This window comes from Semicossyphus pulcher, unplaced genomic scaffold (assembly GCF_022749685.1).
Source record: "Semicossyphus pulcher isolate SPU_LCO1_2020_fin unplaced genomic scaffold, fSemPul1.0.p SCAF_5, whole genome shotgun sequence".
NCBI lineage: Eukaryota > Metazoa > Chordata > Actinopteri > Labriformes > Labridae > Semicossyphus > Semicossyphus pulcher.
The window spans coordinates 16,449,500-16,458,642 of NW_027211726.1; positions in this window are offsets into that span (position 1 = coordinate 16,449,500).

A 9,143-nucleotide genomic window follows, 5' to 3' on the forward strand; every position below is an offset into this window, starting at 1 on the left:
GTGTACACATTAGGACAACAGGTATAATGACGCAGTAAGATGACAGCCAGGATGACAGGTATGATGACGCAGTAAGTTGACACAACAGGACAACAGGTATAATGACGCAGTAAGATGACAGCCAGGACGACAGGTATAATGACGCAGTAGGATGACACATCAGGACGACAGGTATAATGACGCAGTAAGTTGACAGAAAGGGACAACAAGTATAATGACACAGTAAGATGACAGCCAGGACGACAGGTATAATGACGCAGTAAGATGATAAACCAGGATGACACGTATAATGACGCTGTAGGATGACACATCAGGACAACAGGTATAATGACGCAGTAAGATGACAGCCAGGACGACAGTTATAATGACGCAGTAAGTGTACACATTAGGACAACAGGTATAATGACGCAGTAAGATGACAGCCAGGATGACAGGTATGATGACGCAGTAAGTTGACACAACAGGACAACAGGTATAATGACGCAGTAAGATGACAGCCAGGACGACAGGTATAATGACGCAGTAGGATGACACATCAGGACGACAGGTATAATGACGCAGTAAGTTGACAGAAAGGGACAACAAGTATAATGACACAGTAAGATGACAGCCAGGACAACAGGTATAATGACGCAGTAGGATGACACATTAGGACAACAGGTATAATGATGCTGTTAGTTGACACATCAGGACAACAGGTATAATGACGCAGTAAGATGTCAGCCAGGACGACAGGTATAATGACGCAGTAAGTTGACACATTAGGACAACAGGTATAATGACGCAGTAAGTTGACAGAAAGGGACAACAAGTATAATGACACAGTAAGATGACAGCCAGGACAACAGGTATAATGACGCAGTAGGATGACACATTAGGACAACAGGTATAATGATGCTGTTAGTTGACACATCACGACAACAGGTATAATGACGCAGTAAGACGACAGCCAGGACGACAGGTATAATGACGCAGTAGGATGATATATCAGGACATCAGGTATAATGATGCTGTTAGTTGACACATCAGGACAACAGGTATAATGACGCAGTAGGATTACACAGCAGGACAACAGGTATAATGATGCTGTTAGTTGACACATCAGGACAACAGGTATAATGACGCAGTAGGATGACACAGCAGGACAACAGGTCTAATGACGCAGTAAGATGACAGCCAGGACAACAGGTATAATGACGCAGTAGGATGACACACAAGGAGAACAGGTATAATGACGCAGTAAGATGACAACTAAGAAGACAGGTATAATGACGCAATAAGATGACAGCCAGGAAGACAGGTATAACGACGGAGTAGGATGACATATCAGGACATCAGGTATAATGACGCAGTAAGACGACAGCCAGGACGACAGGTATAATGACACAGTAGGATGATATATCAGGACATCAGGTACAATGACGCAGTAAGACGACAGCCAGGACGACAGGTTTAATGACGCAGTAGGATGACATATCAGGACATCAGGCATAATGACGCAGTAATATGACAGCCAGGACGACACGTATAATGACGCAGTAGGATGAGACATCAAGACAAAAGGTATAATGACACAGTAAGTTGACAAATCTGGACAACAGGTATAATGACGCAGTAAGATGACAACTAAGAAGACAGGTATAATGACGCAGTAGGATGACATATCAGGACATCAGGTATAATGACGCAGTAAGACGACAGCCAGGACGACAGGTATAATGACGCAGTAGGATGACATATCAGGACATCAGGTATAATGACGCAGTAAGACGACAGCCAGGACGACAGGTATAATGACACAGTAGGATGACACATCAGGACAACAGGTAAAATGACACAGTAGGATGACACACCAAGAGCACAGGTATAATGACGCAGTAAGATGACTGCCAGGACGACAGCTATAATGACGCAGTAGGATGACAGCCAGGACGAAACGTATAATGACGCAGTAGGATGACACATCAGGACAACAGGTATAATGACGCAGTAAGACGACAGCCAGGACGACAGGTATAATGACGCAGTAAGATGACAGCCAGGACGACAGGTATAATGACGCAGTAGGATGACACATCAGGACAACAGGTATAATGACGCAGTAAGTTGACACAGCAGGACAACAGGTCTAATGACGCAGTAAGATGACAGCCAGGACGACAGGTATAATGACGCAGTAAGATGATAAACCAGGATGACACGTATAATGACGCTGTAGGATGACACATCAGGACAACAGGTATAATGACGCAGTAAGATGACAGCCAGGACGACAGTTATAATGACGCAGTAAGTGTACACATTAGGACAACAGGTATAATGACGCAGTAAGATGACAGCCAGGATGACAGGTATGATGACGCAGTAAGTTGACACAACAGGACAACAGGTATAATGACGCAGTAAGATGACAGCCAGGACGACAGGTATAATGACGCAGTAGGATGACACATCAGGACGACAGGTATAATGACGCAGTAAGTTGACAGAAAGGGACAACAAGTATAATGACACAGTAAGATGACAGCCAGGACGACAGGTATAATGACGCAGTAAGATGATAAACCAGGATGACACGTATAATGACGCTGTAGGATGACACATCAGGACAACAGGTATAATGACGCAGTAAGATGACAGCCAGGACGACAGTTATAATGACGCAGTAAGTGTACACATTAGGACAACAGGTATAATGACGCAGTAAGATGACAGCCAGGATGACAGGTATGATGACGCAGTAAGTTGACACAACAGGACAACAGGTATAATGACGCAGTAAGATGACAGCCAGGACGACAGGTATAATGACGCAGTAGGATGACACATCAGGACGACAGGTATAATGACGCAGTAAGTTGACAGAAAGGGACAACAAGTATAATGACACAGTAAGATGACAGCCAGGACAACAGGTATAATGACGCAGTAGGATGACACATTAGGACAACAGGTATAATGATGCTGTTAGTTGACACATCAGGACAACAGGTATAATGACGCAGTAAGATGTCAGCCAGGACGACAGGTATAATGACGCAGTAAGTTGACACATTAGGACAACAGGTATAATGACACAGTAAGTTGACAAATCAGGACAACAGGTATAATGACGCAGTACTATGACAACTAAGACGACAGGTATAATGACGCAGTAAGATGACAGCCAGGACGACAGGTACAATGACGCAGTAGGATGACATATCAGGACATCAGGTATAATGACGCAGAAAGATGACACATTAGGACATCAGGTATAATGACGCAGTAGGATGACACATCAGGACAACAGGTATAATGACGCAGAAAGATGACACATTAGGACATCAGGTATAATGACGCAGTAGGATGACACATCAGGACAACAGGTATAATGACGCAGTAAGATGACAGCCAGGACGACAGGTATAATGACGCAGTAGGATGACACATCAGGACGACAGGTATAATGACACAGTAGGATGACACATAAGGAGAACAGGTATAATGATGCAGTAAGAAGACAGACAGGACGACAGGTATAATGACGCAGTAGGATGACACATCTGGAGAACAGGTATAATGACGCAGTAAGATGACAGCCAGGATGACAGATATAATGACGCAGTAGGATGACACATCAAGACAACAGGTATAATGACGCAGTAAGTTGACACAGCAGGACAACAGGTATAATGACGCAGTAAGATGACAGCCAGGACGACAGGTATAATGACGCAGTAGGATGACATATCAGGACATCAGGTATAATGACGCAGTAAGACGACAGCCAGGACGACAGGTATAATGACGCAGTAGGATGACACATCAGGACGACAGGTATAATGACACAGTAGGATGACACATCAGGAGAACAGGTATAATGACGTAGTAAGATGACAGCCAGGACGACAGGTATAATGACGCAATAAGACGACAGCCAGGACAACAGGTATAATGACACAGTAGGATGACACATCAGGACAACAGGTATAATGACGCAGTAAGTTGACAGAAAGGGACAACAGGTATAATGACACAGTAAGATGACAGCCAGGACAACAGGTATAATGACGCAGTAAGACGACAGCCAGGACGACAGGTATAATGACGCAGTAGGATGACACATCAGGAGAACAGGTATAATGACGCTGTAAGATGACAGCCAGGACGACAGGTATAATGACGCAGTAGGATGACAGCCAGGACGACAGGTATAATGACGCAGTAAGTTGACACATTAGGACAACAGGTATAATGACACAGTAAGTTGACAAATCAGGACAACAGGTATAATGACGCAGTACTATGACAACTAAGACGACAGGTATAATGACGCAGTAAGATGACAGCCAGGACGACAGGTACAATGACGCAGTAGGATGACATATCAGGACATCAGGTATAATGACGCAGAAAGATGACACATTAGGACATCAGGTATAATGACGCAGTAGGATGACACATCAGGACAACAGGTATAATGACGCAGAAAGATGACACATTAGGACATCAGGTATAATGACGCAGTAGGATGACACATCAGGACAACAGGTATAATGACGCAGTAAGATGACAGCCAGGACGACAGGTATAATGACGCAGTAGGATGACACATCAGGACGACAGGTATAATGACACAGTAGGATGACACATAAGGAGAACAGGTATAATGATGCAGTAAGAAGACAGACAGGACGACAGGTATAATGACGCAGTAGGATGACACATCTGGAGAACAGGTATAATGACGCAGTAAGATGACAGCCAGGATGACAGATATAATGACGCAGTAGGATGACACATCAAGACAACAGGTATAATGACGCAGTAAGTTGACACAGCAGGACAACAGGTATAATGACGCAGTAAGATGACAGCCAGGACGACAGGTATAATGACGCAGTAGGATGACATATCAGGACATCAGGTATAATGACGCAGTAAGACGACAGCCAGGACGACAGGTATAATGACGCAGTAGGATGACACATCAGGACGACAGGTATAATGACACAGTAGGATGACACATCAGGAGAACAGGTATAATGACGTAGTAAGATGACAGCCAGGACGACAGGTATAATGACGCAATAAGACGACAGCCAGGACAACAGGTATAATGACACAGTAGGATGACACATCAGGACAACAGGTATAATGACGCAGTAAGTTGACAGAAAGGGACAACAGGTATAATGACACAGTAAGATGACAGCCAGGACAACAGGTATAATGACGCAGTAAGACGACAGCCAGGACGACAGGTATAATGACGCAGTAGGATGACACATCAGGAGAACAGGTATAATGACGCTGTAAGATGACAGCCAGGACGACAGGTATAATGACGCAGTAGGATGACAGCCAGGACGAAACGTATAATGACGCAGTAGGATGACACATCAGGACAACAGGTCTAATGACGCAGTAAGACGACAGCCAGGACGGCAGGTATAATGACGCAGTAAGATGACAGCCAGGACGACAGGTATAATGACGCAGTAGGATGACACATCAGGACAACAGGTATAATGACGCAGTAAGTTGACACAGCAGGACAACAGGTCTAATGACGCAGTAAGATGACAGCCAGGACGACAGGTATAATGACGCAGTAGGATGACACATCAAGACAACAGGTATAATGACGCAGTAAGTTGACAGAAAGGGACAACAGGTATAATGACACAGTAAGATGACAGCCAGGACGACAGGTATAATGACACAGTAGGATGACACATCAGGACAACAGGTAAAATGACACAGTAGGATGACACACCAGGAGCACAGGTATAATGACGCAGTAAGATGACTGCCAGGACGACAGCTATAATGACGCAGTAGGATGACAGCCAGGACGAAACGTATAATGACGCAGTAGGATGACACATCAGGACAACAGGTATAATGACGCAGTAAGACGACAGCCAGGACGACAGGTATAATGACGCAGTAAGATGACAGCCAGGACGACAGGTATAATGACGCAGTAGGATGACACATCAGGACAACAGGTATAATGACGTAGTAAGTTGACACAGCAGGACAACAGGTCTAATGACGCAGTAAGATGACAGCCAGGACGACAGGTATAATGACGCAGTAAGATGATAAACCAGGATGACACGTATAATGACACTGTAGGATGACACATCAGGACAACAGGTATAATGACGCAGTAAGATGACAGCCAGGACGACAGTTATAATGACGCAGTAAGTGTACATATTAGGACAACAGGTATAATGACGCAGTAAGATGACAGCCAGGACAACAGGTATAATGACGCAGTAAGATGACAGCCAGGACGACAGGTATAATGACGCAGTAGGATGACACATCAGGACGACAGGTATAATGACGCAGTAAGTTGACAGAAAGGGACAACAAGTATAATGACACAGTAAGATGACAGCCAGGACAACAGGTATAATGACGCAGTAGGATGACACATTAGGACAACAGGTATAATGATGCTGTTAGTTGACACATCAGGACAACAGGTATAATGACGCAGTAAGATGTCAGCCAGGACGACAGGTATAATGACGCAGTAAGTTGACACATTAGGACAACAGGTATAATGACACAGTAAGTTGACAAATCAGGACAACAGGTATAATGACGCAGTACGATGACAACTAAGACGACAGGTATAATGACGCAGTAAGATGACAGCCAGGACGACAGGTACAATGACGCAGTAGGATGACACATCAGGACAACAGGTATAATGACGCAGTATGATGACACATCAGGAGAACAGGTATAATGACGCAGTAGGATGACACATTAGGACAACAGGTATAATGATGCTGTTAGTTGACACATCAGGACAACAGGTATAATGACGCAGTAGGATGACACATCAGGGGAACAGGTATAATGACGCAGTAAGACGACAGCCAGGACGAAAGGTATAATGACACAGTAGGATGACACATCAGGACAATACGTATAATGACACAGTAGGATGACACACCAGGAGAACAGGTATAATGACGCAGTAAGATGACTGCCAGGACGACAGCTATAATGACGCAGTAAGTTGACACATCAGGACAACAGATATAATGACGCAGTAAGTTGACACATCAGGACAAAAGGTATAATGATGCAGTATGACAGCCAGGACGACAGATATAATGACGCAGTAGGATGACACATCAGGACAACAGGTATAATGACGCAGTAAGATGACAGCCAGGACGACCGGTATAATGACGCAGATAGTTGACACATCAGGACAACAGGTATAATGACACAGTAAGATGACAGCCAGGACGACAGGTATAATGACGCAGTAGGATGACACATCAGGACGACAGGTATAATGACACAGTAGGATGACACATAAGGAGAACAGGTATAATGACGCAGTTAGAAGACAGCCAGGACGACAGGTATAATGACGCAGTAGGATGACACATTAGGACATCAGGTATAATGACGCAGTAGGATGACACATCTGGAGAACAGGTATAATGACGCAGTAAGACGACAGCCAGGATGACAGATATAATGACGCAGTAGGATGACACATCAGGACAACAGGTATAATGACGCAGTAAGTTGACACAACAGGACAACAGGTATAATGACGCAGTAGGATGACACATCAAGACAACAGGTATAATGACGCAGTAAGATGACAAATAAGGACAACAGGTATAATGACGCAGTAGGATGACATATCAGGACATCAGGTATAATGACGCAGTAAGACGACAGCCAGGACGACAGGAATAATGACACAGTAGGATGACACATCAGGACAACAGGTATAATGACGCAGTAGGATGACACATCAGGAGAACAGGTATAATGACGCAGTAAGATGACAGCCAGGATGACAGATATAATGACGCAGTAGGATGACACATCAGGACAACAGGTATAATGACGCACTAAGTTGACACAACAGGACAACAGGTATAATGACACAGTAAGATGACAGCCAGGACAACAGGTATAATGACACAGTAGGATGACATATCAGGACATCAGGTATAATGGCGCAGTAGGATGACACATCAGGACAACAGGTATAATGACGCAGTAAGTTGACACAACAGGACAACAGGTATAATGATGTAGTAAGATGACAAATCAGGACGACAGGTATAATGACGCTGTAGGATGACACATCAGGAGAACAGGTATAATGACGCAGAAAGATGACAACTAAGACGACAGGTATAATGACGCAGTAAGATGACAGCCAGGACGACAGGTATAATGACACAGTAGGATGACACATCAGGACAACAGGTATAATGACGCAGTAAGTTGACACAGCATGACAACAGGTATAATGACGCAGTAGGATGACATATCAGGACATCAGGTATAATGACGCAGTAAGACGACAGCCAGGACGACAGGTCTAATGACACAGTAGGATGACACATCAGGACAACAGGTATAATGACGCAGTAAGATGACAACTAAGACGACAGGTATAATGACGCAGTAGGATGACACATCAGGAGAACAGGTATAATGACGCAGTAGGATGACACATTAGGACAACAGGTATAATGACACAGTAAGATGACAGCCACGACGACAGGCATAATGACACAGTAGGATGACACATCAGGACAACAGGTATAATGACGCAGTAGGATGACACATCAGGAGAACAGGTATAATGACGCAGTAGGATGACACATCAGGAGAACAGGTATAATGACGCAGTAAGATGACAGCCAGGACGACAGGTATAATGACGCAGTAGGATGATATATCAGGACATCAGGTATAATGACGCAGTAAGTTGACACATCAGGACAACAGGTATAATGACGCAGTAGGATGACACATCAAGACAACAGGTACAATGACGCAGTAAGTTGACAGAAATGGACAACAGGTATAATGACACAGTAAGATGACAGCCAGGACAACAGGTATAATGACGCAGTAGGATGACACATTAGGACAACAGGTGTAATGATGCTGTTAGTTGACACATCAGGACAACAGGTATAATGACTCAGTAAGATGACAGCCAGGACGACAGGTATAATGACGCAGTAAGTTGACACATTAGGACAACAGGTATAATGACACAGTAAGATGACAGCCAGGACGACAGGTATAATGACGCAGTAAGTTGACACATCAGGACGACAGGTATAATGACGCAGTAAGATGAC